Genomic DNA, 17,348 nt, shown 5'->3' on the forward strand with positions numbered 1-17,348 from the left:
ACCACTGATGTGCACATATGGAATAATTCTCATTTCTCTATGTCATTTAGTATAATGGCACTCATATAACACATCATATGCTGCCTTACAAAGATAATTTTAGTTTAGGTTTAATCTTATTATTTGGTTGTAATCTCCTTGTAGAACAGGATCCAGTCTTTATGCTATGTGATGGCCTTGCTTAGAGATTTAGATATGAGATGCAATAATTTTTTAAGAAGTTAAACAATTGTCACATTAATTTGATGCCTACTCTCTCTCTCCTCTCCCAGTCACCCTTCATACTCATTTCAGATGCAGTAAATTTGACACAAACATATATAGGCTTCCTTAATTGAGTTTTCTGGAAAAAATTTTAATAGTAAAATAGAAATTATTTTACCTAATTTACTCTTTATAATACCATAGATAGATAGAGAGTGAGAGAGAGAGAAATTCAAAGAGGGAAATTCAAAGATATTTTTATAACCCATGCATTCCAGGAGGCTATAATTAGTTAGAAGGACACAATTTATATATGTAAAACTAATGCCAAGATCAGAAGACTTTCTGAAATTCTATACTTGTAAAATGCTTTATGATTTATAAAGAGGAGGTAGAAGTAATAATTCTTATTTTACTGTTTTTTCCCCAGATATTTAATTAGGAGAAATTACAAGTTAAGTGTCAAATTTTCTTCACGGGAACAGATCTAAAACAGGCCAATTTGGAGACATTTGCAGAAAAACAGAGTGATTAGATAATCTTTGTTAGCATAAATGGAAAAAGAACATTGAGTACATATCACTAACCAAATGACTGAGTGGGTAGTTAGTTTTGTAGCTAGTTTTCTAGAATATGTCCTAATGCCATTAAAGTTTATTTTAAAAACTTTAAAGCCTTATAATGCAAATGGAAAAGTCAAGGCTCAAGGTCACCTAGCCAGTCAGGAGAGTGAATTTTGACTTCAAGGTCTAAGTGTGTCTCAGCAGCCTCCATGCTCAGGCATGAGTTATGGATGTGGACCCTGAACGCTGAGGTGGTTTAGGAAGGAGGGAGGTCAGTGAAGGTGGAGAGATCAGAAGGTTGACTCTTCACTGAGTCTCAGTGTACAGATGGCATTTGGATAAACAACAAAGAAATTGACACTCAGGCACATTAAGGCAGTGATTCTCAAAGGCAGTTTGTTTCAGAATCACCTGAACCACTTATCAGCACCAGTTTCAAGGTCTCTCCACAAATTCTAATCCAGTGGTCTGAGAAGAGGCTCTGGGCACCAGGGATTTGATTCATCTCTTTAGGTGATTATGAAGGCTAGAGGTTAGGAGCCCGGTTATCTCTCATCTTGTATCCTAATCTTGTATAGTAAGTGCCAATACCAAGGACATAACTAACAGCTGCTCTGAGGGCTTACGTTTAAGAGAGGGAGGAATATTCAGAGACAACCTGTGCATCCTGGCCACCATGCCTGGCAGCATGGGATACATACAGGAGGTTTATGCCACAGGGGGATATACAGGCTAGTAATTTTATTCCTTATTTCCTAGGTTTTCTTTATAAAAACAGTGATGATTCTGTCTGCTATTGTGTACTTTAAAGAAACAAGCTAATCTGCCATATTCCAGATGCATGGCCTTGGTCAGCTTCAACAAGCCTCAGATTCTTGTGTAAGTAAAAGGAAGACAGTGATATCTAACTCAAATGAAAATTGTGAGGATCAAAAGTAATAATGTGTGAAAAATGCCTAGGACAGAGTATTATTCAAAATTATTACCCTTCTTCCCCACTACCACCATTGTACAGTTTTTAGTTTTTATAACATCTATAAATGAAACCAAACTATCCTATCTCACTATTCCATCAATCAACGACTTTCAGCCAAAGGCCACGAGAACGTGTGTGTAGGGCCTATGACTCATTGTAGGGAGGGGAAACACACCCCATGGGGAATCTTGGGGCAACTCAGCAAGAGAGTGTTAGAAACAATCTATGGAAGGATTTGGGTTTTGGTTGGGTGATTAGGGAATGTGGGGATTTGCTATGTATTGGATGCTGTTTGCTGTCAGAAGGCAGGGACAAATTTATGGTTACGTAAAGAAATGTCAGTCACTAATTTTAACCAGAAAAGGGGGTGTTTGGTATTTTATGAGTGGCCCAATGACCTTGTTTTTGTCTGTGCTTAGACAAAAGTGTGCAGTAGACTTGTTTTGTACCACTTTGTCATGGCCTTAGAGTGATCTTACTTGAGCTGCTCTCTTTTTTTCTTTCTCACATCTGAAATAAAAGAGAATGTAGGAGCAAAGCTGATATATATTTGAATTGTGGAAGGTGGAGAAGTGTTGAGACGCTGAACATTTGTTGAGCAGTTTCTGTATCCTACGTCAAGATAAACTTCGATCCTTCTGAGAATCTCACATGTATATTATCTACATAAGGTGGGATTTGAAGCCAGATCTATCTGACTTTTAACCACCAAAACTCCCAGTCTGGTGTGCTGTCACCTTATTGAGCTGTGCTTTGGGCACCATTAGAGCATGCGAATGAATTCCTGCCTGTCTGTTGAAATGGCCTGCCTTTGACTTTACTTACAATAGAAAACATACTTTGATCTAGAATCAGGGATTGGCAATTTTTTTCCTATGAAGAATCAGATAGTAAATATTTTTGGTTCTGTGGGCCATAAAGTTTCTAGTAGGACTACCCAACTGGCAATGTAGTGAAAGAGTGGCCATAGATCATATGTAAACAAATAGGTGTAGTTATGCTCCAATAAAACTTTATTTATAAAATCAGGTGGCAGGTGGAATTGGGCCCTTTGGCTTTAGTTTGCAAACTTTTTATCTAGATGATAAGTAAACAAAGATCCCAAATGAACTTGGGTTTTTAAAAATGTGTTTAACACATTTAAAGTTGCTTTGAATAAGTAAATATGTGTAATAAATATAAAATAAATATGAACAAATAGACGCTTTGTGAGGTTTTGGTTTTTCAGGGATTTATTAATTTATTTATAATTTTTAAAAATGCTTATTTCCAAACACAATAGAGAATCAGCATGGTGCCTCATGCCATTTGCTTTTTCCATCTGTATAGTGACAACCAGATCTTGTGAGGCCAAAGTGTTTATTGAATAGTTTTTCTGTCCTTCAGTCTATCAGGCACCATGCTTGGCCCTTCCTTTCATTATTCCTTAAAGGATAACTCTTGTTTGCTAAACTGAGGCTCAGAGATGCTGAACAATTTGTCCTCGGTCATCCAGATATTGTGGTAGAACTAGTGCTGAAACTCACACTTTTCCCACTATACCCTATCCCTCAATTTTAATAAATTATTCAATTGGTGCTCTGGGGCATAAGATCTTTGGATCATCTTCTGAATCATCAAACTAAAATGATGTGATCAGATTGAATTTAGTGCAGAGTGTATTTTGTTACATTTAAATTTTTTGAAAACTTAGAATTAAAGGCTAAATGTGGAAATTAGAATTCAGTACCATAGTGTTGGAGGGCATTGCATATTGAGCCTCAGCATGCTAATTTCCTTTTTATATATTCCTCTTTCAGCAAAGTGTAGCATAATAACGCCACCTGAAAACCAAGATCATCTACCACCACCGTGTCAGATTGTCTCCACTGTAGCTTGACGGTAGAAAGATGAGGTAAGGCATATCATGAGAGAGATTTACTCTAAACCTCTCCTACCACATGCTAGGCCACTGATCTCAGTCAAAAGGAATTTTCAACTAAAATCTCCTATTCTCTGAATATAGAAAACAAATACAAACATGTATAGGTAACATGTAACGGTACAGGTACCTTCTTATGATTTTATGTTTATAGTCAAAAAACACACAATTATATTTTTCATGCAAATTAATTAAAACAATCTCCTAGTCATATAATGTTTACATTCATTTATACCATATACCCAGCTTCTACATATTTCTGTGGATAAATATGAAAGATATCCCAAAAATATCACAAGTATATTATATATGTAAGATGAAATTTGAAGCCAGATCTTCAAATCTTCAAAACTTTAATATTGCCACTAAACAATATTCTCTTTTAGAAGAGTCCAACCTATATTTTTCTCCTACCACCAGCCTGGTAAACTCACCTGCCCCAGGAAATGGTGTCTGATTCACCTGAGTGTGGATGCTTTATTCTTCCAGTCTAGACAGGATTTGCATCCTTAGCTTATGCTGAAAAGTGAGCATATACCCCTTGTGCATGGAACTATGTCATTGTGGTAGGACATTGTTATAGTGAACATACTCCTAGTCGTTCCATTTGCAAACCTTGAGACAATACATCTTACGATTCATCGTGATTTGGCAAAGAAAATTCTTCCAAATGCTTCAAATGGAATGTAGAAGAAAATGTATGATTATTTTTCCTAAGTCTCTTTCTTTCTCCAGTACCTCACTGTATATTCATTTATGAAAATAGTAATAACTATTAATAAAAGGAAATATAAATCATAATAGATAAATGGTCATCCATATATTTCTCACTTCAATGTTCGAGTGGGTTGTTGGGAGAGGAATGGAGGGAGACTTGCTTCATGACCCAAGGAAAGGCCTTTGAGAAGCACCACTAGATCTCAGCTCAATTCTGTCCTCCGTTCTATTTCACTTCCTATGCAGACTTGCCAGATTTAGAAAATGAAAACATAGGACTCCCAGTAAAATTTGAATTTCAGATAAATGGTAAATATTTTTTTAGTACAACTTTGTTCCAAATATTGCATGGGGTACTTATATAAAATAATCATTCGTTGTTTGCCCGAATTTCAAATTTAACTGAGTATCCTGCATTTTATCTGTCAACCCTACACACAAATACTTAAGGCTCTGAGTTTTCATGTGGAGAGTTTTCTCGTTCAACAGAATTGGATTTAATTTTCTGCACAACCACACATAAGCCTTTAGAAAAGTTGCTTATCCTGGAGCTAATAATTCATATTGTGGAGTTGTCATGAGGATTAAATGGAGAGAATGCAAATAAATCTCCTAGGTTCAGGTTAGGATTCAGCAGCTGCTCAAAAAACATTAGGTAAATGTTTATTTTCTTTTTGCCTCTCAAACTTACTTCAGTGCTTTCCTAATCTTTCTGAGAAGAATAAGGAGCTCTTCCCTTTTCCCTTTTAACAGGCTGTACTTATTTCTGTTGCAGCAACCTACATGGTTTAAGGCTTGTTTCGTAATAATGACATAGACATATCAATTTCTTTCTTGTTTGGTTTGTGTTTGTCAGACATAACTTTATAAGATTTTTTTTCTTTCAAAACTTTCCAAGTCATCTTATTTAAAACATGTCTAAATAATGGCCTTCTAAAGCAATTTTTAGACACAAAGTCTGATTTTAAAAATCTTATTTTTAACTGTAGAGTTTGGTACACAAGTTATCTATTGATAATATGTACATCTATTTCTGCCTTTTAATTTTTTGTTTACTATTTGTCTATATTTTTGTAGGTTTTATATTTTCTCCTTTCTTCCTCTCTTTTCCCTCCTTTCCTCCCTCCTTCCCTTCTTTTTTTATTCCTTCCTCTCCTTCCTTCATTTCTTTCTTCTTAAGTAAGCTTTTTTCTTCTTTACTTCATTTTTTACCTTTACTAGTTCAGAAGATATACACTCTATTTTTACTCTTTTATTGCTGTCAAATACAAATTTTCACATTAACTTAAGAAAACTGAAGTTAAATAATCTCACTTTCTTCTCAAACAATACACGTCTCAGAACACATAGACAGAAAATACCCCCGAAGTCATATAATATTGTTGCCTGGTATTTTAGTATTTTCTTATATTTTAAACTGATAAGTTAGATATTATTGATTCATACAAAATATGTTTACCCATATATTTACAGTGTTTTGGAGTATAACATTTCTTCGTTTGTTATTTGATTTTCCTTCTTGTATAACTTTCATTCTTTTTCAAATGTGTCCTCCATGTGTACCTTTAGTAAGGGTAAACTGGTAGTATTATCTTTCAATTTTCATTTGTATAAAAGGTCTTTATTTTGCTCACATTCTTGAAACAATTTTACTGGGTTCACATTGTAGGTTGATTATTATTTTCACTCATTTTTTAAAGATAATAGTCAACTGTCTTCCTGCTTCCACTGCCACTTTTAAGAAGCCACTTGACTGTGTAGAGGATTTTTTTCAGTGGTCTGTCTTCTCTAACTGGCTGCCTTTAATATCAGCTTCTTTTTCCTTAGTATTATGTGGTTTCACTATGCTGTGTCTAAGTATGATTTCTTTTTATTCACCCTGCTTAAAAACTTTTGACCTTACTGAATCTGATGATTGATGTTTTTCATCAACTCTGGAAATTTCTCAGCTATTATCTCTCGAAAAAATTGCCTTTACTTTGCTTTCTTTATCTTCTACTCTGGAACAAATGTAACCTCCATGTGACTTCCTTTTTGTAATTTTCAATTTTCTTACAGGAACATAGCATAGTTGCTAAGAAACAGAACTGAGTCCAAACTCTCTAGGCTGAAATGATGCCTTTAACTCTTAGTAGGCATATAAATTTGAGCAAGTTTCTTAAGCTTTCTGTGCCTCGGTTCACTCAGTTCTAAAGTGGAGGAAGCAATAGTATCTACTTCATAGGATTGTTGTAAGGATTGCAAGATGAAATATGTGTAAAGTGCTAAGAAGCTTGAACAGTGTGCTCTTATTTAGTTTTTGTGTTGCACTCTGAGCAATTGTTTTCATGTCTATTATATGGTTCACCAATTTTTATTTTCTCTTTCTAGTTCTATTAGTATATTTTTCACTTTCAAAAATACAATTTTCCAAAAGTAACTTTTTGGTTATTTTTCAAAATGCCTATTCATTTTTGAAGATCATTTCCTTTTAATATATTACATTATTTTATATATGTATATTTACATTGACATTTGCTTTTGCCAGTTACCTTCTGCCAGATACCCAGAAACTCTGGGCCATTTCAAACTAAATTTTCAACATGGGATTTTATGAGACCCAGTGATAGTATAGATTCCTTTGTCCAAACTCTGACAAGGTGGTCTTATGATTATGAATTTTTGTGGGGAGAATATATTTTTTCTTTTCCACCCAAAGCTAAAACTAGGACAAGTAAGTAGACTGTGTCTTTCGCTGGAGTGGATTTTTTTCCCGAGTGTTTTCCTTGTCTTAGGTTGTAGCTTTGTGTGTGTATTAGTCTGTTCTCATACTGCTATGAAGAAATACCCAAGACTGGTTAATTTATAAAGGAAAGAAGTTTGACTCACAGTTCCGCATGGCTGGGGAGGCCTCAGGAGACTTACAATCGTGGCGGAAGGCATCTCTTCACAGGGTGGCAGGAGAGAGAATGAGGACCCAGTAGGGGAAATGCCAGTTGCTTATAAAACCATCAGATCTTGTGAGAACTCACTCACTATCATGGGAACAGCATGGGGGAAATCGCCCCCATGATTCAATTACCTCCCACTGAGTTCCTCCCATGACACATGGGGATTGTGGGGATTACAGTTCAAGATGAGTGTTGAATGGGGACACAGCTAAACCATATTAGTGTGGTTGAGTCCAATCTGACTTTACACTTTATATGGGGCCCAGGCTTTGTCCCTGTTGTCCTGTGTATATGGGTCTGTTAACAGGAAAGATCTAAGTCTCCAGCATTGATGAATAACCTCAGAGCTGCCTCTGCTTTTAGTACTCACTTACTAGCTTACCGTTCTTGATTTATGTATTACTAAATTATTCTTTTCTACTAAGACTTTATACTTATTTTAACTCATCCATGAATTTTTAAAAGATGTTTAAAAATTATTTTTGGCATTTTAGGGTACTTTCCACTGTGAACTGAGGTCAATACTTACTGACTCTGCCTCAAATTCCACATCAGAGTTATTGCTGTATTCTCAGTGACAAGCCCAATACTTGGTATGCAATAGCCACTCTAATAATACTTATTAAATGAATAATTATATGTATAGTTGAATGTAACCCTGGTATTATTTAGATATTTCTCTAAAAACCCAAGGAAAGCTTATTTTGACATTGAAGACAATTAAAATATGTTAAATTTAAAACATTCTATTAAAACTCTGAAGAGAATACAGGCCTCAATCTGCAACTTTAGGAATTTTTATTGACTTCAGATGGGCAGTCCACAATTCAGGTGTTTGCTCTTTTGAAGAATATTTTTCCATAGAAAATAATACTCTAAATGTTGGTTTGATCACCAGACTAAATGGTAAAACCTATATCGCTGATAAATTATTTACATCACAGCATAAATCCATCTAAAGAATGTATTCTCCATTTATAATATTATTTCTATGACCACAGTAGAGAAAGGAAATGCTGGGGACTGCGATATATCAGTTGGATTCTGGCTTAGGCTAGTTGTCTGAAGGAAAGTATGTCTGCAAATCTAGGGTTTTTACATTGGAAATTGCTTGCTGGCCTCTTCTCAATATGTTGAGAAAACATATTGAGGGCAAGAAATAAAGTGAGTTCTGTGACTTGGTAAACCTGATTTGAAGTGACAATGAGATAGGGGTCTGAGAGAAAAGATACCAAAGCCTGAGGTTGAAAATTCAAATTTGCAATTGAGAAAATGGTTTTCATCCTGGGATGCCCATTGAAAATATCTGGAGAGCAATAAAAAATATAGACACCTATATGGTATTCCCAGAAGTGAGAACCACGTGTCACTATTTTGCAAAAGCTTCCCAGGCAATTCTATAGTGCAGCCAGAGTTGGTGCATCAATCTGGATGTCATGAGAAAACTGAAACCACTCCAGGTATTTCAAACAGGAAAGAGGTCTAGTGTAGGGAATCAGAGGCTGCAACAGCATTGAAAGGGCTGAGAGAGAAAAGAGACCAGAAAAAGCTGCTGCTCCTGTTCCAGAAATCAGGAAATGCAAGAATCTCTAGAAACTACCACTAAAGAGGGCAGCTGCTTTGCTCCAATGTGGGTGATTTAGAAAAAGCCTGAGACCCACTGGTGAACTACAGGTCTCCTTTCTCCAGAAGCTCTCGGGCCTGCATAGTGTTTACACACATACACAAATAATGGCTTCTCTTTAGTTCTCCCTGCAGCTGTCACAGTATCAGCTCTTATTATTCATGGCGTCTAACGCTAACCTTTATGGCCAGGGACTCTACGGATGCATAGAAGGGACAAGATGGTGCAAGTCTGTCAATAGATTGAGAAATACTTGGAGAGCATTTAAAAACCAGATTAAGAACCATTGGTTTGGGATAGATGAACTTCCAAAATTCAGAGCACTTATGTACTCTGTTGTATTAGTAAATTTTAAACAGCAAAATATTTGTAAAAGCATTTATCTAGATTCAAGAAGAAGGCTTGAGGTTTAACATTCCCAGTGAAGAGAACTTTTTTCAACCCTCCAGATTTCTGTAAGTACCAGGAGGAAGTGGAACTATATCCCCCGACACCCTACCAGAGTTCCTTCCACTCTTCTGGCAGCATTAAAGAATTCACAAATCAGCGGCAAAAATAATTTTTAAGAGGATTCTAGCCAAACAAATTAAAGGCCACACTTGGCAGAGGCTCAGCTGAACCTGGTACTCAAATGGAGAGGTTTCCTGATGGGTGTCATGAAAATGTGACTATACAAAAGGAAAATGTGTTGATACCAAAGTTCACATCCTTTGTTCTCCATACCATTGCCTCTCTATATGCAAGTGACAGTGTGAATTTTGTAGGACGCTTTTTCACATACATTTTCTTTTCATATAAATCGTAATAATTGACTAGAGACCCTTACAAATAGCCTGGTCATGGAGAAAGGAAAAGAAGAGCTGCCCCTTCTTAAGTCGGTGGTTTTCCCTCTTCTCCCTCCTGAGAGCAACCACCCACCCACCTGGTATGTTTTCTTCTGTTCCACTCCCACTGCCCCTTCCTCTTTCCCTTTCCCTCCAGTGCTTCCCTGACCCTCTTCTCCTTCCCTTTACCTCCTTCCTGTTAAAAAGTGTGTGGTGGTGGAGCCAAACAGAGCTGTGGTCAGAGCCTTTGGGATTCCTCACGGGCAGGGTAACCTCAGGTACTGTGCCCATGAGAAAAAAGTCACCCTAGAGGCAGCCATCTCTATCCTGAACCTCCCAGAACTTCTACATGATAATAGAGTGTTTACTTCTTGACAAGACAATTCTAAGTATTTTAAAATTTAGTGCTGAGAATGGTGATTTGAATGTAGTTTGTACCTTACAAGTAGTTAACGTTATTACCATTATCCCCATTTTATCAATGTAGGCTTAGAGAGGTCAAATACCTTGCTCAATTTCAGATAGCTAATATTCAAATCAAGTGGTATATATCCCACTGTACTTTGAGCTTCCCTGATTATAACATTTTTATGACTCTAGTTGTGGCATTATAATTTATGAAGGTCATTGATGAACTACAGTGTCCAAATATCCTGGCCCTCTGAGGAAGGTATTGAAACCATACTATCTTTATCACTCTCATCAACAATAAGCATTTATCAAATGTACTCTCTATGCCAAGTCTTATGATGTGTTTTATATAGATTATTCACATGCTTGTGAAACAGTACAAAAACTTTATGAAACAGGTAACACTATAATCATCCCAATTTACAGATATGGAAAATAAATTATGGAGATATTAAGTAAATTGCCCAAGATGGCCCAGCTAGTAAATAATAAAGGCAAGATTTTAGACTAGAAATGCTGGCAGATTTTAGAGCCAACGCTTATGATCATATACTACACTGGAAACTTTAGTTACTTGCCTGAAAAAGAAAGGATGACAGGACACAGAGGAAGATGGAAGTTGGGAGCAAAGAGAGAAAATAGGAATATTCAGTTGACAAGGAAATACCAACTAGAGAGGAAAAACAATTACATCGCAATGCTACGACAGGGTTTTTCTAGGAAGGCAGATTTCTGCACAATATGATAAAGGACTTTCCAGCAACTATTTTTAACAACACCACAGACTGCCTCTCAAAACAGAGTGTGAAGATTTTGACCTTGGAAATTTTCAGATGCTAAAGAAATTTCCTAAATTGAAGAGAACATTGGAGTGTATATGACCTCTAAGCTAATATGTGACTTCTTAGATGCTTTGGATATACAAGTTAGCTCGTTGAAACTGTCACAGCAGCCCGACAGATGTAATGATAACATTTTATAAGTGGTCATACTGAAGCATGATAAGGACAAGTGGTTGAACCCATGTAAATGACTAATCTAGTCATTGAACTCAGCTCAGAATCTAGTCTCTGCCAGCATTTCTAGTCTTTGCCAGCATTTCTTTCAAACTGCCTCTTGACAAATTGCTGGCCAAAAAAAAAGAAAAAAAGAAAAAAAAAAAAAGCTGGCCAAAAGCAGCCTGCATTTTAATTAAGCAGAGAGTTGTTCTGGAATTTATTTTTTGTGCTAGGAAGACACATTTCTTCCTCTATGCTGTAGTAGAACTACTGGAATGGTGGTGACCAAATAAGGTGCCATGTTCAGAGGGTGGTGAAAGCTAAAGCTGACCTTATAAGACCTGGGAAAAATGAGTACTCATCCTGTCTGAGAGCAATAATATCATGCTGTGCCTACAGCAAAGTCAGGGGTTCCCTCTGGGAAGAGGCAGATAACTCCAAGAAACTCAAGAGGGAAATCAGGGTGGCTTTCGTAGGATACTGACCTCATACAGACAGGGTCCTTTCGTGCATAACTATTAGTTTCATTATGTAAGAGCCACCTAGAGTGTAGAAGAGCAATAAGGTATCAAAGCTCAAATGCTTTCTTTGAAGTACCCATTTAAATAAGTCATCATAGAGGCTACCATTTTTACAACATTTCATAGATTACAATGCATGTTCAGGTTTGACATCTCACTCAAGACTTCTCAACATTTTACATTCAAAGGAAACTATGAATGTAAAGGCATATGAAGGTTAATATCTCATTTATGTTTTAAATGACCCTGAGATGGAGGTATTATTAAACTATATTTTTAATTAAGCCAAGTAAAATTATATATATATATATCCACAAGCTATAGCACCTATTTTGAGTGCATCTAAGACTGTTGTTTTGTTTCTGTCATTAGGTAACTAAGAAATTTGGCCAATTTTGCATGGTGAAGATATATTAGAAGAACATATGAAACAGGGTTCTTATTATTGCAGAAAAATGGGAAATCGTTGTATACTGTACAGAAAGAAAATAAAAATTATTCGTGATCCACCTGCCCAAAGCAACAATGTTTAAATATTTGGTGCAGTTACTTTCAATAAATAAATATATTTGGATTATATGGTCAGGATTATAGTGTGTGTACAGGGTTGTCTTCTTTATCACAGAAATTTTCTATTTTATTTAATATTCTTAATAAGCATCATTTTAATGACATAGTAGATCATATGAGTGGAGCATAATTTACTTAACTTACTGTTAACAAATCTCTTTCATATAGTATATGTATTTTGTACCTGTTGCTGATATTGCTCTTCGTAATTCCTAGAAGGATTACTACCCCAAAGAGCATGATTGCTATTAGTGATCTTGCCACATATGGCCAAACTGACTGTTAGAAATGTGGTACCAATTTCAGCTCTAATGAGCAACATCAGCTTGCCTTTGCCAGCGTTGAAGATTGTCACAATATTTTAATTCACTAATTTTATAGATTAAAAGATATTGTTGTTTTAATTTTCACTTGGCATGGTCACTTTCCGTTGTCCACACAACTTATTAAAGACATGGATAAAAGAAATCCTTGTAAAAGGCAGCTTAACTGGATGTTTCCCTCCAAGGGAAAAGATAAGAACTCAAGGGTGAGGGCCAAGATAAGAACTCAAGGGTAAGGGAGGCTTGGGTATTGCATACAAGAACTGGGAGCACAGCAGCAGGGACTAAAGGATGTCTGTTGTTTGTCAGCTTGCCTCTCTTTCTTCCATTCTGAGTATTTTTCACTGCATGAACAGTTGTCCAATGCCTGCCGGGTTCCATGCACGCCCACAGTAAGCATTCTCTCACAGCGTGGATTCTCTGTTCACGAAGCTCTCTCTGCAAAGAATAAAACAAGAATGGGTTCCAAGTACAGAAACTGAGAGTACGTGATGACCTGGAGGATGCCCCACAGGCAACATTTCCTTTTGAGGCATTGAGTTTAGTCATCTTACTCTTCATAATAGAAAATGGAAGTATAACTTTTGTTACTATTTGGATTTTTTTCTTTTGGGTATTTTTTTCTGCCCTTACTCTTTTGTTCTTAGATTACTAATTTAAAATGTTATTATGGAAAATTTGAAATCTGTAGCACAGTAGAGAGCAATAAACCCCATACAGAGTTGCATGTACCCATTACTCAGCTACGTGCAACTCCATAGACTCCATGCAAGGCTGCCCTGAGTGATTTATTCTGTCTCCCCACCAACCCCTCAGCTAGATCATTTTGAAGAAAATCCCAGAAATCCCAGATGTAATACCATTTATCCATAAATATTTTGGTATATATCTCTACAAGATGGTTTTTGAAAAACCTATCATCTTGCCCAAAATAATTCTTTAAAATTGCCAAATAGTCAATAACTGTTCAAATTTTCCTGATTGCCTCATATTTTTTTCAGTTGATTTCTTGAATTGGGTTCCACACAAGATCTGTACCTTGCATTTGTTGTTTTGTTGTTGTACTCACTTTAATAAGTATAAGTAAATGGTACTTCTGGTGGAAAATGATATTTAAATAAATGCCCACAGTCTGAGTGCCAGGGACACTTATTGCGACTCTGATGGTTATTATTTCTGGACAGAGCTAGAAAGTAATAGGAGGGTATTTTTATTTTACATACAGAATTTTAATTGCTATTTACTTATTTATATAACAGTAGGTCATTTTTTCTCTCCTGAGTATCAGAGTTCTGTATCTTCTTAAATACTCAGTGTGATTATTGTAACTAACAGTGTTTTGGGTTCTTCTGGGTGAGAATTTTCAAAATCTTCCTTTATATTCTGCAACATCAATGAATCAAAAAAAAAAGAAAACAAAGCAAGTGGAGAGACTGACATTACTTAAAGTAAAATCACAGCGTAATAGAGCTACCGGGGTTTACTGAAAACATTCTAGTTGATTTCTTCATTTTGTAGAGAGATACACTAAGGCTGGAAAGGTGACTTGCTCAAGGTGATCTAAATCAATGGTTCTCAGAATTTAACATGACCAAGAATCATCTGGAGGCCTTCTTAAAACCCAGTTGCTGAGCCTCACCCCAGAGACTCTGATTCAATAGGTCTGGGTGGGGCCCTGGTGATGCCGATGCTGCCAATGCACTGACTGATTTAGTGACACTAATCCATCTACATGTTGCCTAATTAACAGCCAACGGGAGCATCTTCTTGGCTACAGCCCTGCTAAAGTACAGAGGAACTCACTTTGCACTACATGGGAGTAAATGCTGGAAAAATCAAGTCATGGGGCAGGAGCAGGTGAATTGTGGGTTGACCAGGTTGTTTCCTACCTGATGTGACAGATAGAGAAGGCTCAGCTGCCTCACTGAATTTACTGGGGGTTGTCAATTTTTCATCATAGGTTCATTCCTTTGACATAACTCCTCCTTTTAAAAATCAAGTCCTTAAGAAAGATTCTCCCTCTCCAGACAAATTTAAACCACTGATTGCAATGTAAGCCTGTTGCAAACACTGCCAGATATCTTTATGTGAGTCTCCTAACTGGAGGCAACCTTTCTCTGAAATCCCACAGCCTCTGCCTGTATGCATCTCTTGTCTGTGATTACTTCCTTACTGGATCTGTTTAGATGTTCTTGAACAGGCAGTAATCTGGATACCTGGGTGATGCCAGAGATGCAAATTTTAAACTCCAGTCAAAAGAGTACGCTGATTCGCTCGAATAACGGCTTCCAAGTTCAATTTGTCACAGCCAGAGTGCCGGAGGTTTAGAAAACTCAGTCCTGTCTGTATGGTAAAAATAGATCAGATGCCCTCAAAGTCAGGGGAGATACCTTCATTTCATAACAATTCAGGAATCTAAGTCCAAGAAGCACCTTTAGGATTTTAAAGTTGCTAGAAGCTTTGTAACTCTCCCTGGGTATTTGAGTTTCTCATCTCCTGTTACTTGATTAACCAAAAATATGAAAATCTCAAAGGCAGATCCCAAGGAGACAGAATCTGCCCTACAGAGAAGTTCTAAGTGGAGAGAGTGGGTGGGGGCATCCCTGGGATACTGAGAAGCTGGCTGACCTTTGGTACACAGCAAGAGAGCAGCAATCAAATTCCCACCTGTGATCGCCTTGATAACAGTTATGTTTTCACCTCCATATCTCCTGGGCTCGCCTGAATCGGTGGTATATGGTGTAGGGAGGAGGACCCAAGCATTAAGGGACTCAGGGTGTGTATGTCTGAGGGCAGGGCGGGTCAAGTAATAAAGAGTATAAAAGAAACAAAGACAAGGAGGTTAATAAAGTGATCAATGTTGTCTACTTAATACTGCTTTTGTTTGGGCCATTGATGCTAGACTGCCATTTACTCCTCACACCACCTGCCCCTCTGTTTCTCCAGGTAATACCTCAGGTCAAGAACACCAGGTCATGAATCAAAGGCCTTTTGTTTTTAAGCACACCTGATACCTGAAAGATGGAAAACAGTGGCTGCCCTTCTGGTGGCAATGCATGAGCAAATAGGGACAGTAATTTTTAAAACAAGATAAATAAGATGCCTCTGAAGAACATTGTGTTTAGTTAGCTACTGCCAACAAAATGCCACCCAATAAGTTTATCCCAAGACTCAATAGCACAAAAGAGCAATCATTTATCCTTATGGACCTGTGTATTGGCCAAGGGTCAGCCAGATGGTCAAGGCTGAGTTCGGTGGCTCTGCAGAACTCGGTTGGTCCTGCTTCTATGTCTGGTGTCTGCTGACTCTAGCGGGGCTGTCCTGGATGATTTCACTCTGCTCCATGTGTCTTCATCTTCCTCTTAAAACCAGGGGCTAGCCAAGCATGTTTTTCTCATGGTAGTGATAGAGGCACAGGGGAATGTACAGAAAAACCGTCTCTTAATGCCAGAGCCGGAAACTAGCACATTGTGACTTCCACTTTGGTCTATGGGCTAAAGCAAGTCACCTGGCCAAACACAGGGTCAAGAGGGCCAGAAATACATTATGCTCCTACAGCATAACTTTGAGAAACTGCAAAGTTATAAGTCAGGAAATGTGCATATAGGCTTAGGCAGTGCATGAAGAATTGGGCAAATAGTGTCCCTAACACAAATATACACCATGTGTTATCAATTAAGTTAAATACATGTAAGATAATTTAGATAAAATACCATTAGGTTCTGATGCTAATTTTTTTATTGCTATTTTTTATTTTCTTAGAGATCTCATTATGTTACCCAGGCTGGTCTCAAACTCCTGGGCTCAAGCAATCCTTCTACCTTGGCCTCTCAAAGTCCTGCAATTACAGATGTGAGCCACTGTGCCTGGCCTGATGTTAATTTATAATGCTTTCCTGTGAATAAACTGTTAAAACACTTTAGTCAATGTATCCAAATCTGACTGGTGTTGTTCAGAGTTCTTTTGCTCCTCTGCTGTATAGATTCTTCTAATTCTTTCCTGTGTTCCTCATGCTTCCAAAGCTATACTTGTCTGCCTTGAATGTTGTTACTCAATTAAAATTCTCAGACTCTATAACTGCAATTTTTCTGCCACTTTAAAGATACCCTGTCTTTAAAGTTGCTGTGAAAGAGCCTCCAGTTCATTCTGCAGAATACGCATCAGTTATATATTTACGTGACCGAGATGTTATTTCTCTCCTCGAATATTCTGTGTAATTTTAGTTGCCGCATATTGAGAACCTTCTAATGGAAGAATCTACACTAACTCCTATGTATCTCTTTGTCATCTCCTTTAAACCTTACAACAACACTGCAGTATTCATTGAGTAATCCCCATTATGTAAACAAAACTGAACTCAGGAAGATTGAATACATTGCTTAAGGACGAAATGGTAATAAGATCAGAATTCATACAGTTTGGTTTGGCTACGAAGCCAATGGTTTTTCTACTATTTTCCACGTATCTTTTTTTTTTTTTTTTTATCATCTCCCCTCCTCTTACCCATATACTTGAGTTTTTAAATTTTTCTCTGAGATGTAGTAAAGAATGTTTGGGTAGCAAGTGTTAGTGCCATCTCTTTTTATTCTCTTGAGAGCCTGTGAGTGTGGCAAGGCACGTGTTACTGTTATCTTCTATAAAGCTGCAGGGACTAGTACTTTGAAGTGAAGAGATTTACAGGGACTGGGATGCAGACTCAGTATATTTTCCTCCTCTCTTATTTAAATTACTATGTTTAATCATGGTAATCGAAGGTGTGAGAGTCT

General features: G+C 37.1%; 1 protein-coding gene across 7 annotated transcripts in view; it reads left to right on the plus strand.

Annotated features, from left to right (window-relative positions):
* Positions 1 to 17,348, plus strand: part of GPR141 (G protein-coupled receptor 141) — a 65,421-nt gene that overhangs the window by 19,176 nt on the left and 28,897 nt on the right. For 4 of the 7 annotated variants that reach the window (XM_050783326.1, XM_050783329.1, XM_050783328.1 and 1 more), the window contains one exon: positions 3,543 to 3,637. The exons of 2 other annotated variants lie outside the window; for them this stretch is intronic. The gene's annotated coding sequence lies outside the window, so the exon portion shown is untranslated. Of the gene's footprint in view, positions 1 to 1,526; positions 1,647 to 3,542; positions 3,638 to 17,348 lie in introns of all 7 variants that reach the window. One more of the 7 variants, XM_050783330.1, reaches the window with a different exon arrangement.

The sequence above is a fragment of the Macaca thibetana genome, chromosome 3 (genome assembly GCF_024542745.1).
Source record: "Macaca thibetana thibetana isolate TM-01 chromosome 3, ASM2454274v1, whole genome shotgun sequence".
In the NCBI taxonomy this organism is placed as follows: domain Eukaryota; kingdom Metazoa; phylum Chordata; class Mammalia; order Primates; family Cercopithecidae; genus Macaca; species Macaca thibetana.